We start from the raw sequence: 15,568 nt of genomic DNA, 5'->3' as shown, positions 1-15,568 counted from the left end.
ACACAACACAAATGTGTTAGCAGCTGCTGAATCAATGTCACAAGTGCTTTTCAGAACAACTTTTTATAACAGCTGCAACATTAGTTTCCAATTACAACACATCAGGTACTAGCCAAGCAAGATGAAGAAGTTTAATTACTTATTCATGTGATTACACATTAAATTACACTGTCTTAAAACCCTCGAGATGAATACACAGCATTACCTGCATCAATAAACTCTAATGCTGCTTTTGTATTCTAGCCAGCATGGAGAAGGGCTCATGTTCATTTGGGAACTCTTCTCTTCTCTTCTGATGTTTCACCAGCAACAGTCATCTTGTATCTAGCACACAAAATATTTATTTTGTTACTTAGGAAAAACATTGCAATTCTAATGGAAATGATCGGCTAGATTAGTCAATGCTAAGCTGGTCAAAAAATGGTAAGTATATTTGATGAAATTTTGAAAAAGTTTTAAGTTTTCTGATATTTTGACAAAAACAACAAACATCTAAAAGTGTTCAGTTTTTACCCTTTTTCTACACTTTTCCCTACCCCACCTCTGTTAGTGACAAAAGAACGTAGGGATGCGGAGCGAGAATACAGACATGGAAAAAATAGAAAATGAAAAGTTCTCTGCTCTTTTATTGAAAAATTAGAAAAATTCCACAACAACAAAATTCTCCATGAAAATGTTCATTTTGGGGGGGGGGAGGGGGATGGTGATATTTCACTGCAAAAGGTTTAGAATGAAAAAATGCAGCCAGGTCTAGTCAACAGCATTCTCCTTTCCACAATTGATACTAAAATTTACCAAACCCAAATCTCTTTTGGTTACATTGAATTGAAATATTTTAGTCCTGGTTACACAAAAAGAAATTTAGTTCTCACTGTGTTTTAGATACGATGGGCTGGTTCTCCAATCCTCTTCTTTACAAAGTTATGAAGAGTAAATATCTTCCAAAATAGGAATCATTTTAAAGCACCTGGGAGCCTGATACTGGAAAAAGAATTATTTCTGGAGAATTGATAACGGGTAGATGCCTCTGTTCTTCCTTGTCTATACTCCTGATTGAGGCCTATGCCAGCAGATATAATGGTTAAGGTGAATGTACATGTGCCCTACCAAAGTTTTAAAGTTGGTATTTTGAACTCAGTTATTTGCCTTAAATGCAGCTTGTACTGTTATTGAGTAAGGGCATCGTACGCTTTTGGTTCTGAGTATTTGGCTAAGGACTGCAGTATGAATGTAATATGGACCTTGTGCATGGGCTAACTGGGGACTGCAACATCATACTCCAAAATAAAGAAAAATTATAGCACCCTCTTTTTTTTAATTGCACTGGCTTGTTTTTAAACAGAAAAAAATCCCCCAAAAATGAAAAACCAGAATTCCCTTAGCTATGGGTCAGTTCAGGGGAATCCCCTAAAATCCTGCTGGGTGGCTCCTTTCCATCTCTCCAACAAAGGAAATAAGGAACCTTCAATATCTGCAGTCTTTCAAGGCCCAATCCAGTCCTTTGGCATCCAAGAAGCACTCGGGTTCTCCTTGGTCCGGCCCGGATCCTTTCCTTCCTAACCAAGTAGGGGGAGGGAGCGGATTCTCTTCCCCTTTGAGGTTATGTCTACCATAGGTGCTGGAACTAGGGGTGCTGCCACACCCCCTGGCTTGAAGGGGTTTCCATTATATACTGGGTTTACAGTTTGGTTCAATGTTACCCCCACTATACACATTGTTCCAGCGCCTCTTATGTCTATGCTGCAGCTGAGAGAGACCCTCCCAGCCTGGGTAGACCGCCTCGCCCTAGTGGGGTTCATGCTCATGGGGCTCAAAACGGTCATGTGGAAGTTCTGTCTCAGGCTGGAGCTCAGGCTCTCACACCTGGGGAGCGGGTGGGCTTGAGAGCCCGGAATGTCCTCACTACTATTTTTAGTGCACTCGCTCAAGCTGTCTACCTGATCTGGGAGACTCCCTCCCAGCGGCAGAGTGGACATACCCCTGAGAGGCCCTCTCTCTGCTTCCTGGTCTGGACTGAATACTCACCCTCCTGGCCTGATGAAAGCTTTTTCACTCCAATTGGCAGGGAATACAGGTTCTAGGGGGAAAGGCAGGCCCCCTGCCTGGTCTCCTTTGTAGGGAATTAACCCCTTGTTTCCCTGTTCCTGAGTGGAGTATACACCCCCCCGCAATCATAAACACCTGGTATAGCCAAGGAGTTACAGAAGAGGGTACACTTTCTTTTCCCATAGCACAGAGGTGTACACTAAAGAAATGGGCTCCCAAGGAATTTTTTATCTTTGAATCCCTTGCTATTATGCAATATGTCACTGATTATGGTCTTACCTGCATCTGAGCAAATAGAGACACGGCGAGGCCTTGGTACCTATTTACTCAACAATTACCACAAAGCATCCAGGACTGTTTCTGAAAAAGCCTGTACAGAACACTTTGGAATTTCACCTCATAAGAGATCTTTAAGAAGTTTAGGAAGAAACTGAATTACACTTTAGGTGATGAAAATAATTTGAATGCCATCTGGAACAATGAAAATAAAGGGGTTCCTTCCTCCTTGAGATTGATGTATTGGGTTTACATTTGTTATGGTTTGTAATATTTCTTAATTGTTATGTACTGAACAACATGTTTACATTTGAATGGTTACATGCTTGGTATTATTTTGCAAAAATGTTGCAATAAAATGCATGAAAAAGTCTCTATTTTCCAATGTCTTTTCAGATATGGGAAACATTTCTGAGAATTAATATGACCTACCAAGAAAGCACACCACTGTCTGGTTGAATCAGGATCAGACAGAAAATGAGCCAGGCCCTTTGGGAAGATTTCAGGGTATGGTTCATATTTCTGCACATTTATTTTATTAATTGCTTGTTCATTATTCACAGTGACATGTGGAAAATGAGGATGTTAACTGTGCGACTGAGCCCCCCAAAATAAAGCTGGTGTGCCTTTGCTCTCCTACTTTGGTTCTTTACCTAGCATAGCTCAACTGGTCCTGAGGATCAGGTCCGAACAGTAACAGAGGGATTCCCTCTTAAATCAATGGTCCACCTAACCCAGTATCCTGTCTATGATCATGGCCTTGCAACCACCAGGGCCGTCTCCAGGCCCCAGCGTTCCAAGCAGGCGCTTGGGGCAGCAGTCAGAAAGGGGCGGCAGTGTTTCCGCTGCGGCGGCAATTCGGCGGCAGCTTCTCTGTCCCACCAGCCGCAGCGGCAAACCGGTGGCAGCTTCTCCCCTTTGCTGTCCACGGCGGTAGTTTTTTTCTCTGCTTGTGGCGGCAAAAACTGTCGAGCCGGCCCTGGCAACCACTACCTGCTCTCCAATGATTAAAGGATTACATTTCAGCCCAATTTCCCCTCACACCACTGCAGAGGGCTATATAAGTGTATTCTTGGGCGACAGAGGAAGCAGAATGCTTGTGGGAATGTAGGGCTACACAAATAGGGGTCCCAAGAATGGATTGAACACCAAGCTGGGGAGTTTTCAAGCTACATTAAGGGCCTGCTGCAAAGCCCACTGAAGTTAGTGGAAAGATTCCCATTTACTTCAGTGGGCTTTGGCTCATGCCCTAACATAGTGCCTGTAACAAGAAATTAAACTGACAGTTGAAGAAAATACGAAACTAATGCAACTGCTTTAAATGTTCTGCTGGATTCTGTTCTCAACTTTCACTACTACATAAGCCAATGGAGTACAGGTGAATTGGCCATAAGGCATCAAATATGATCACATCTGCACTATATATTTTTTTCACGGTGAAGTCTGAAATGTCTGGCTATATACTCCTGTCATCATCATCTTTATTTATATTGCCAATGATTGGTATAAGAGTCAATTTCATTGGAAGGATTTTGTTGTTTTGTGAAGGGAGGTGTAACAGAGTGCAATAATTCATTTGCATACAAATCCTAAATTGCTTATGTTAATTATTAGTTATATTATTGTAGCTCCTAAGAGCCCCAGTCATGCACCAGGATCCCATTGTCCTAGGCGGGGTACAAATAGAACAAAAAAAGACAGTACCTGACTCCTGTGTAAAAAGAAAAAAGAAAAGGAGTACTTGTGGCACCTTAGAGACTAACCAGTTTATTTGAGCAGGATGAAGTGAGCTGTAGCTCACGAAAGCTCATGCTCAAATAAACTGGTTAGTCTCTAAGGTGCCACAAGTACTCCTTTTCTTTTTTCTTTTTACGAATACAGACTAACACGGCTGTTACTCTGAAACCTGACTCCTGTGTGACTTTCTACTGGAGAGACCCTACTTTTGTGTTAAGCCATGTTCTTTTTTGCAGTCATAATGACCAGATGGAAATAAAAGCATACTCCTAAGGATGGCATCTTTCTAATGCAATTATAACATTACACCTTTTGTGGCATCTGTCATTACTGTGCACTCTCATTAGGTCTACAAATTTACCCAAGAGTTTGGACCAAAAAGAGCCAGCAATGCACACATGAAGTCTTCGAGCATTAGTATTACACAATGGGTCAAGTGCATTATGGGTTTATTCCACCTTACTCTGAAGTGTGGAAGTATAACATTGTATAAGTATAACGTTGTACAAGGGGACATGCTGGATACATTGTATATGAGAGGGCATGCCAAAACATGTTACAAAGTATCTGAGGGAGCACACGTAGGGACAGTTAGCTTTTGAATGGAGAAGCAATTAAGATAGAGCCAGCACATCTAAGAAACAGGCATCAGAATGGAAGGTGTGAAGGGCAATTAGTTAAGTTAACTGGAAGCTGTTAAAGGAGATTGTTAAGGGTGGCAGGTAATTGAAGATACGTGACTGGTCTCAGGGATCTCGAAGGGTGGTGACTAAAATCTTTTTTCTTCTTTTGTCTGTCACTTCTCTGTAACTTGTTCTCCAAAAAACTGTATAAATTAAGAGACACAAGCCCCACTAGGGGGGCTCACTTCTAAATGTATTAGCAGAGCAGCTTTGCTAATAAAACAGAGTGGTCTGATAAATTGTGAGTCTGAGTCAAACTTTGACAGAAGTGTCAAACATACATCATTGTTGGAAGCAGGGGCCAGGGTTTGATGGCAAATCTTCTCTTCTTGTGGGTAGCATTAGGCAGAAAGGGAATAATCTCTATGCTTTTAAATATTATTTTTCAATATGTCATTGCCATATGTTATAGAAAGAGTTGTTTTAGGTTTACGGTCTTTCATGTATCATTAAAGTATGCTTTCCAGCACTGTTATTTGCATTTCAGAAGGGAAGATGCTATTTCAATCACAAATTTCTGATATAATTCAGGCAGAACTGCTTCTTGTGATGTGGACTGCATGAAAAATTTAAACTCTGTGTCACGGTCAGATTTTATATGTATATTTCATTTGATTATTTTCAGTTTATAAAAATGTACCCATCCAACTTGCTAGGTATATTTAATATTTTCATAATGTGTCATAGAGCAGGTTGGAAATTTTCTAACAAAACAGAGTTTCACTGAAAAATGTCTGAAGAAAGTGAGTCAGCTTTGACAACTTTACTCAAGTCAAAGGCAGATTTCTATGAGAAACCTGCCTGGATCCCTGTCATGTTGCCAAGGAGCTCAGGGCTTCCATGGTCCACAGCTCCAGGGCAGTCCTGCAATACAGACTGACCCAGGGCCAGGTTCCCCTGGATTTCCACGGTCCATGGTTCTGGGGCAGCATGCCCCCCTCCCTGGCTGTTTCTCGGTTGCATTTCGAAATCTTGAAATTTCTTATTAACCAAAAATCCTGAGTTTCAGACAGCTTTAGTAATAAAGCTAGGTTTGCCAATTTATATTTTCTCCTAATGACGGCAGTTTGTCACACCTGGAAGTTTCTCTCTGACTTTTTGGCTTATTTCATTCAGCGTCATTATATTTATGACTCAAATCAGACTATTCCTCTGTCAGTGTATAATGCAGCATCTATGTTCCATTTCCCACTCTGCATCCTCTGTGAATTACCATGTTTTATGACTAACACTTCTACCAGGCAGAGCAAGCAAGGAGGGAGATGAGGGGAGATATGCAAGGAGTTTGCATGCTACAATTTCATCTCTAGAGTTTATATCATCATCCTCCACTGGGGACACCACAGACAATCTTGGATGTAGCCACAGTGATCCACAATGGTCTGGGTTATGGTGATTCTCCATAGCTAATTATGGACCCATCATCTTTTAAAAAGCTACTTTTATTCAGAACACAGAAGCCATCTGCTCAGTCATACAGGACACCCAGAATACATCCTCCCAGTGGTCTGCTTTGTTATCTATGGGATACGAGGTAAAGTTCAAGGTTTTGGTTTTTATCTTCAAAGCTATTCATAGAAATGGCCCAGATTATCTGAGTGATCATCACCCTGTGCTCACATGACTTCCCATGACAGCCACCTTCCCCCAGAACAATCAAGTGAAACTTGTGCATTCAGGAGACAGAACTTCCTCAGCAACTGGCCCATAAATCTGAAACACACTCCTGGGTGAGATCAGAACCACTACGAACCTCAGTGTATCTGAGCAAAATGCAGTACTTTGACTGATCTCTTCCTCTGTAACATCATATATTTTTTTAAAAAATAAAACACGTAATCAAACAAAAATCCTACAAAATAAACACAGTCCAGTCTCGTCCCTGCTGAATGAAGGGGTCAGAGAAATATATCTTTGTGCACACTTCACAATTTGTAGCAGAATTTATAAGCAGCAAATGGCAATCATAATGACTATATTTTATAAGCCGCTGGGAATGTAATAGTGCTTCATATAGCAGTATTAAATCAGTCCCTTTTACATCCAAGTGTTTTTGCAGTCTGTCAGTTCACCTTCCTTTGCAGCGTGGGGCATGGGTCACTTGCTGGAGGATTCTCTGCACCTTGAAGTCTTTAAACCACGATTTGAGGACTTCAATAGCTCAGACATAAGTTAGGGGTTTGTTACAGGAGTTGGTGGGTGAGATTCTGTGGCCTGCGTTGTGCAGGAGGTCAGACTAGATGATCTTAATGGTCCCTTCAGACTTTAAAGTCTATGATTCTATGATTCTGCAAGGATTTTAATTATAGACTCTGGGGTCAAAAAGCAGATGCTGTACTCCCTTAAATTAAAGGAGATTCAATTTAACTGTATTACAGTGTAATCTGGGGACTGTACGCGTAACATCTCCTCCTCTTCTGTGCTACTGAGGAGTGGATCTTCACACAATTGCTGCAAGGCTAGAACAGTGGTAGTAATTGTGGTTCCATTGAACTCTGATGCAAAACTCCCAGCCAGGATGCCAGCTGGAGCGTAGGACTTGCCCATCTGTATTTTATTAACTGCACGGCAATACTTAAATGATGTCTTTTAGGACTCATTTCATACTGATATTAGGCCACATTCACATTTGGCGTAAGCAGGTGTAAACGTCCTTGATTTCAATGGAGTTGTCTCTAGATTGCGTCATTGTGACCAGATGAATATTTCTGCCCTTATAGCGGTGAGGCTTTAAAACTGTAGTATTCGTAGGTTGAATCTTTACGTTAGATGAGAAATAAAGCCAGAACAACAAAATAAACGATCATCCCAAACATACATGGACATGCTTTCAAGACTTACACCACACATCTTTTAGCAACAAGGCTGTGTCGACACAGCCTTGTTGCTAAATGTTGGCATGTGTAAGCACTCTTTGTTGGCACTTTTGCTGACCAAATACTGCTAGCCCCGCAAGCAGCTGCCGACAAAGCCGCGTTCACACTGCCACTTGCCGGGGCAAAACTTTTGTCTTTTTGGGGTGGGGAGGGGCTTTTTAAAGTACCCGTGAAAGACAAAAGTTTTGTTGACAACTTGGCAGTGTAGACAGGGGAGGAAAGGAAAGAAAGAAAAGGACACGTCTCCAAAGCTACCGACTGCCTGCCAGGAACAGTAGCAAATTAATGGCTGGTGGCCCTTGGGTGCTTTCGGCAGAAGGCTGACTCCATAGGCTGCCCTTGCAGACATTTGCAGCAACAGAGCAGCCTTCAGTCCAACAGACTGGCATTATGCATTGCTACATCATGAATGACTGATAAGGATGGACACCATGGTAGACATAATGAATGGACTTAGTGGACCAAATTCAGTCCTGGTGTGAGACAATACAACTCCTTATACCGGGTCTGAATTTGTCCAGACAACAGAAGGGTTTCTTATCTGCATTCTAGTGGCTGATGACAATCACAGACAAGCCCAGGGCAGAGCTATTACTTTTGATTCATTACTCCCAGCTTCCTTAACATCTCTTCCTGTTTGTTTCATTCTTGCTGCTTGTTCTATAGCACAGTGGTGCCCTAGACCTCTACCATTTTTGCTGCTCCAAGCAGTGAAAAAAATCTCTCGCGCCGAATTGCCGCCGTGGACAGCAGGAGAGAGAGAAGCTGCTGCCGAATTGCTGCCGCGGAAACACTGCCGCCTCTTTCTGACTGCTTGGAACGCTGGGGCCTGCAGCCGGCCCTGCGTTTAACACACACATTTAGTTTTAACTCTGAAAGAGTCAATGGTGGTTTTATTAGATGAAAGAAATACATCTGAAGGGAAGCATGGCATTAATGACTGTGCTCCCTGCAGAATAAGTAATAACACAAATGGCCCATGAAACAATGACATGTTATTTGTTTATTTCTGCTATTTGCATCAAAACAGGTAGCCCTTAAGTAAATAAATCCCTTTTGCAATACAGATGTTCCCTATCTGATACACTTAAAAATGTATAAAACTGGACCAAGCATTTATAACAGTGTATGACATAGTAGCAATAATCTCCTTAATGTTGCTTGTTGTTGTAGTCATTTTTGATAATGAATGTGTGCCAGGGTCATGGCTCTAATATAGAGAACACAGCCATTTACTGTTGTGCAGAAAGTAATGCGGATCATTGTTACCTATCTAATTAATCTGGACTATGAGGACAAGTAAATACCAGGAAAAAAAATCCAAACTTACTGCAGCATAAGGAAAATCATGTGCTTACTCTCAGATACCAGGTTTCCCTCGAGCACTCCCCCACGGTTCATTACAACATGGTCCATTGTTTAAATTATTGGGTACCTATCTGAATCTACCTTTCTGATTCTAGGGTTGTGCAAGTACAGAACACGGGACAAAAGCTGGCCACACTGCATCTAGTTGTTCTTAGTCTTAGTTCGTTTTTTGTCAGATGACATCCCCCTAGTACAATATTTTCAGCTTTGATGAGCACCAAATAAATGTCTTATATGAGAAAACCAATTGAGTAAAAGTATGCAGCTTTAACCCAACTAATAGTTAATTTGAAAAGTTCTTCAAATTGAAATTCTTCTGCATAGAAGTTTTCTAATTCTATACAGGTGCAATGCATGCCTTTTAGTAGAGAGAAAACATACTGGTAACAGAAGGATCAGTAAAGAGTTTTTTTGATAGTAAATAGTTCTGGAATATGTAAATAGTTCTTTTTGGTTTAGCAAACTTGGCTGGTTGTAAGTGATATTTGTATCCAATGAGGCCAAATAACGGTTTGTATTTTTCATGTTTTAGTGCACATTTTTTGACTGTTAGAAAGTGGAGTTGGCCAATTCCACCATGGCCCTGTCTCCCTCCTGTCCACTTGGGGGTGCTATGCATCCCCAGGACAGTAGGGCGTGAGCATGGCTTGTGCTCCCAGAGCTCAAAGGCTACAATTCTACCTAACTATTATGTAGGCCTTGCAAAGGGGGAGGATGGGAGAGACTCCTTATATCACTCCCCACATCTACAGGAAAGACTCTAGTTTTGATCTAATAAAGTTCCTTCTGCTGCCATAGTTGTAGTGCCAAAATATCAGGTAAATTTGTGTGGTCTGCATGGAGATGGGAGGTCCATCTAGAAGTGCTCTCCACCTTATATGCCATCCCACACTTCTCTACTGCTCCAGGTTTCTGCAAATTAATTTCTAAGGAAAACACTGCTTTTCTGAAACTGATTTGGTGATCCAGCAGGCCACTGAAGCAAATTCACTTAGATATCAGGAAACCCATAAAAGCCCTGTGGCACCAATCTGCAAAGGTGGACAGAGTGGACTCTGAGGTCCTGTTTTAGTCCTCCGTTCAATATTTCTCATGATTTTTAACCTCTACTGGTGGCTTATGTCAATTTGCCATCCAGATGCCATCCCCATATATCAGAAGGCTTCATCCTTCAGTTTTCTTCATCTCATTTGATATAGTTTAGGGTAAAATATGTGCTATAATGAATACATCCCCTACAGCAGATCCATTAATCAAACAAATAAGCAAACATGCACAAACAAACAATCCCTAGCAGATATTTATCTCACATTGGCTGCCTTGCCTTTGACATGCTGTGGTTTTACACTCACCCTGTGTGTCTTGTCATGTTGCATCACTTTATGTCAGTCTGCAAGAGACTAAAACAGCATGAGACAGGGCTTGAGCAACCTTGATGGAAATTGATGACTCCTACTTTAAAGCAAAAGGCCTACTTTTTACCAATATGAAGTCTGTGAGCTGAAGTAAAGTAAACAGCCATCTTGTCTCTTTGAATATTTTAAGAATACTTTGGCACAGTGGTAAACCAACCTTTTAAATTTGCTCGTTCTGTTTTCCACATGGTCTCACATTTTCATAACATTTTAAATTCCTTTTATGAGTTACCTGTATGTTAGCCTATTCCCTACCTAGTTCTCAATTAATTTGTCCGTTTATCTTTATGGTCCATGATGTGCACCTCATCAATTCCCTTGTAATAGTAATACTCATTTAGATTAATGTACATTTTTAAAATACAGCATATTTCTAGCAGAAAGGACATCTCTTCACTCCACATCAGACCTGACACATTTCAGGCAAATGAGCAATCCGACACAAGAATATATGCTTTTACAGAAATTCTTAATTCAGCTCCATATTTATACTTCTAGAACTGGGCAAAATCTTTTGTCCAAAACTTTTTTTTTTTTGGCTGAAAAAAAAATATTGATTCAAGTTGACCAAAACATTTCAAATTCATGTTGATTTTACCAAAAAACCCTCTCCCCTTCCAAATCCAAAACAAAACACCCTTCCCCCCAAAAGAAAACAGAAAAAAATCAAAATGTTTCATTTTGACATTTTCAAAGTGAAGCATATCAATTTCTCAATTTAAAATTATTTTGTTTAAACATGTTCTTCAGTTTTATTAAAATACAAATATTTTTAAAATGTTTAAATTGAAACAAAACATTTCATTCAATACAAAATTTGCACTTTTTGGTTCAGACATTTTTCATAAAATATTTTTGAGCGACCCAAAATTATTTGTTTTTAAATTTTTCAGAATTACCAGTGAATCATAAAATCTGTTATTCACATCGCTCTACTTACTTCACAAAAATAGAACATGCAGACTAATTGACCACCCAACAATTGGAGAAGATATAAAAAAGAAAACTTAGCTCCCAAGTTGAATATCTCTTGTTTACATCAAAAATCTTTCTTTTTTCTGGCTAGGGTAACTCTAGAGATGATGAGAACTTTCATCCCGTAGAACAACTTCTGGCAGCATTGGTGGACCAATCAGAAGCTCTAGTCTCTTTCGTAAGAGAAAAGAAATGTTATTAACAGGTTTCCTTACATTTTGTCTGGGATGGGAACTTCTTGTATCACAGTCTCAGATACGTGCTTCTCAGATGCCCCAGTTAATCTTTCCCTGGCTGCGGGCTCCACAGGTTGTGACACTTTACACTGGCCAGAAATATGCCTTCCTGGCTGGGTAGAGATTTTAGAGATGGAAAGTAACTAATTTATTTTAAATCTATCCTGGGTACCTTCCCCCAATCACATTGGGAAATCCCTGGGCTCATATGAAGTTATGAGGTGTTTTCAGCGCTGTTATCGTGTTTAATCCAGAACATTAGTGACAGGTGCTCAGATACTATAATGAGGAAGACCATATGTAGACACCTAAATAATCTTTCCTAGGAGTATCAGTAACTGCTTCCAAAATGAATAGCTTTGTCCTGTCCAAATCAACCACTTTCTCAAGTCCTTCTGTCGATTTCTCTGTAGTTCTCCTCTGTTTCATTGTACAGAAGGATGATTTGCAAGGATCCATCTTTCTGGAAAGGAATTTTTCTACCCTCACTACAGGATGCAGTCAAAGAGAGCTCTTTCCACTAGAAATACCACTCGCTCTGACTATAACCTCCACAGTAGGGCTTTTATCAAAGAAATGCTAAGGGCCACACCACCTCCTTCACTATTTTAGGAGTAGGTGTGAGTAGAGCCGCTTGCAGCCTGGCAGTCTTGAGACAGATCACTTGGGTCAGTGCAGAGTTTTAGCTCTGGGTATTAACAAGTGATTTTCCATTCCATATCCTGCACTCCACAACATTGTGTAACCCCCAAGGAGCTTACCTAGGTTTCTGGGGCTCTGTGGGCTGGTAGCTCGGGGAAAGGCACACTGAACCTGGTAGGGAGGGGGAGGCCAGGGCAGACTCAGAGTCTGCTTGGCAACCACTAAGGAGTGAGAGGGCCTCCCAGGGAGCTGAGGAGAGGGGAGAAGCCATTTTGGAGAGGTCTGGAGCCAGCCAGGGGTCGGGACTGGCTGTGTGGGGAGCTGGTGAGTCCCAGGCCTGCATGCAGGATTCCCCCTGAGACCTGGCCTCTGGGGACCTGAAAGCAAGGTCCCTCAGCTTGGCCCTTTCCTTCTCCAAGGTGACTCCCAGTTTGTAGAGTTTTGCTGGGAAAACTTCTGCCAGCCAGGCTGAGTTAGCCCTGCAGGAGATCAGTCACCACATGGCCAGTTCTGCTCTGGCTGCTAGGCCAGGGCTGCTGCCTGCTGTGAGTGTGTCCGAGACTAAAGTTAGGAGTTTAGGATAGTTTTGTAATCTGCACCTTGAGCCCTTAGGTGGTGAGGGGAAATCTGGCACCAGAAGCAGCCTGACTCCTGCATGAAGAGGATGCCTGCCAGCAGTGATCCTCAGCCCCCCTGCAGAGACTGAGGAGTGCAGAGCCATCTCTGAGGATCATTCATGGAATTTGCGAGTGCACCATTTTTTAGTTAGCTAGTCAGGGAAATAGTTTGGGAGACCCCCTCACTCCTTGAACTGTGTCCTCAAACCAAGGGGGAAGGGTTTGGGGATTTTATTACCTGCTGCCTATGAAACCTGAGGAGGGATTTACCACCTTATCCTACTTGTGAGTCCTTTAGGCTGTACTGAACCCAGTCAGCCACATTGCTAATCACTGTACAGAAGGTATCATGGTCACAGGTCATCAAGCCCCCCAACAAAGTATGCGTACCAACGAGACCCAGATTTGACATTTGCTATATCAGTCATGTGACTGGGGAACTTCGCAGGTATTATCAGCATCGCCACCGGTGACCCCAAGACTAGTGTTTTACTCTGTTCTGTTTATCTCCCGTTTAATATAATTACTGTGTTGAATATATTGTATGTATTTTTGTTATTTCTTGAGAGTCTCCAACTATTTGGGAAGTAAGTGGGGGTTACCCTGTGGTTAGAATTTTCCTCCCAAGCTGCCCCTGTCAGGAAAGAGCGAAGGGGGTGGAGAATACTGCCAAATATATTCATATGGGAAGAAAATAAAGCAGTTATACCCTGCTAAGTGGGTGGCGGGATCCAGAAGAACCCAGGCCTGTCCATCAAAACCTATAAGCAGACTGGTATTAAAGGAGGTAACTGGGTGGAGAGGGGGCACTACAGTTACATGTTCAAATCAAACAGCTGGAGCCTGCCTACCTACCTGATTTATGCATGTAAATATCATTAGCACAGCGCAAGATGTGTTCGTTATTTATCAAGGTTACGTCATTGCACGGTGTATCTTTAAATCTAATTTTTAAAACAAGGGTCAAAAAGTACTTTTAAAAAATATTGATTTAGTGAAGAACGTACTACATGCTACAACTTCCTTTGTCCAAACAGTATTCTTTTGAAGAGGTGTAGCAAAAAATTCTGAAAATTTGTAGCTCGTATGTCGGAGAAAATATAACTAACGTATGCATTATATATGCGGGATAATCATCATACAATTGGAAGTGTGTGCTATAGTATATTAGAAAAATGTTCTTCTAAAGAAGTCAGACAGCATTATAATATCTGCACAGTGGAACAGACATTTTTATTTTTACTGCACATTGGAATATCATTGATTGCTCTTTAGTCATGGAATAAAGAAGATCTGGTGATTTGATCATAAATAATTTATTTAAGCAAACCTCTCAGGGCTGCTGAAATAGGCTATAGAATAAATGAAAAGAAGTTTTTGCAGACTGACTCTGAAGTCAATGGGCCTTGAATCAAGCACTTCTTCATTATTGCAATGTTTCTGCAAGCCCTGTTAGTCACTTGGAACCCAAGTTAAACAAAGTCTTAACTTTTTAGAAGGTTTATCAGAAGGCTGCTTTTCCTACCAAAAAAAATAAAAAATAAAAATAAATTTAGCATTCTGTATAGCCAAGATAGAAGACTTGGGAATTCCCTCATATAGTAAACTGATTTGTTGTTCTTCATTGATAATAATAAAAGTTGAATTTAAAAAGCAGATGCTGTATCTTAGCACAATGCAGATGTACAGTTCATACACCGCACTGCAAAACCAACCAAAATGCAGATGAGGGAGCATTTTACGCATTGTGTGTATTGACATGGTCAGTTGTCAGCTTCTGCTAAAGAAGGTCTTGGAGGAACTTAAACCTTCAGCCTAGGCTTTCACCTTATATACACTTTGTAGCTACATACTGGCTAGTCCAGTTGCCTGTTATTTTCAAGCGCACTTGCACTTGTGTTTCTCTTTGTCTCCTTTTACTTCTAGGAATTGATTCCTATCTCTTACTAAAACCCCTCTATCTTTAGTGACCTTGAAACTAAGTCTTGTCCACTTTCACACAAAACGTTACATTAGTCAAGACAGAGAAGGATCAAGACTCCTTTGTTTTTTGTGGGAAAACATCAAACACCCTTGTTTTATGTATGAATATTCTGCTCTGTATACACCATTCCCTCCCAGAGCCCCTCTCCCCCAAGACTAGCACATACTCCTTGTCTAGTAACAACGCATTCAGTTGAAATCCAGGGTCAAAGCAGTTCCAACTAAGGAAGCTAAAATCATTTTTCATAACTCATTTACTATTTTTAACTTGTCCTCTGGTGTAAGCAGTTATGCCTACATTTTAATCCACTTTACTATACATGAAGTATTAATGAATTATACAACTGTCTAACAGTGCAGCCGTGCAACTTAAATAAACTCGCATCATAATAGTTACAAGGCTAGATTACTGCGTTTATTATGTTGCATAATTTCAAAAAAATGTCCTAGCCATTTGACTCTGGAGAGTACCCTCCATTTAGTGCTATGGCCTCCAGATTACAGATGCTTTGTTCTACATTTGGAAAAAGAACCAGCTCCACAATGACTTCTCTTGTATTATTCACAGTACCACGTTTCACCAACTAATGATTATTGGATACTAGGTCCCACATACAGCTATAAAGAGTGAATTTCTTGCATGTTTGGCATTTGATGGAAGTAGTGGTGGATTTTATTATTCAGAGAAGGAAGCTGCAGATTAGAATGTCTCAT

The 15,568-nt window shown here is 41.0% G+C and overlaps 1 long non-coding RNA gene across 1 annotated transcript; it reads right to left on the bottom strand.

The window, feature by feature from the left end:
- Positions 1–242: 242 nt before the first annotated feature.
- On the bottom strand, positions 243–11,699 carry LOC141994274 (uncharacterized). Its single transcript, XR_012641069.1, has 3 exons — positions 11,592–11,699; positions 10,339–10,376; positions 243–324 (listed from the first exon to the last, which is right to left on the bottom strand). It is a non-coding gene; the product is annotated as an uncharacterized LOC141994274 (long non-coding RNA).
- Positions 11,700–15,568: the final 3,869 nt, after the last annotated feature.

Source organism: Natator depressus, chromosome 1 (genome assembly GCF_965152275.1).
Source record: "Natator depressus isolate rNatDep1 chromosome 1, rNatDep2.hap1, whole genome shotgun sequence".
NCBI lineage: Eukaryota > Metazoa > Chordata > Testudines > Cheloniidae > Natator > Natator depressus.
Note: the sequence above shows the minus strand (reverse complement) of the source record. Positions and strands in the feature narration are given on the sequence as shown.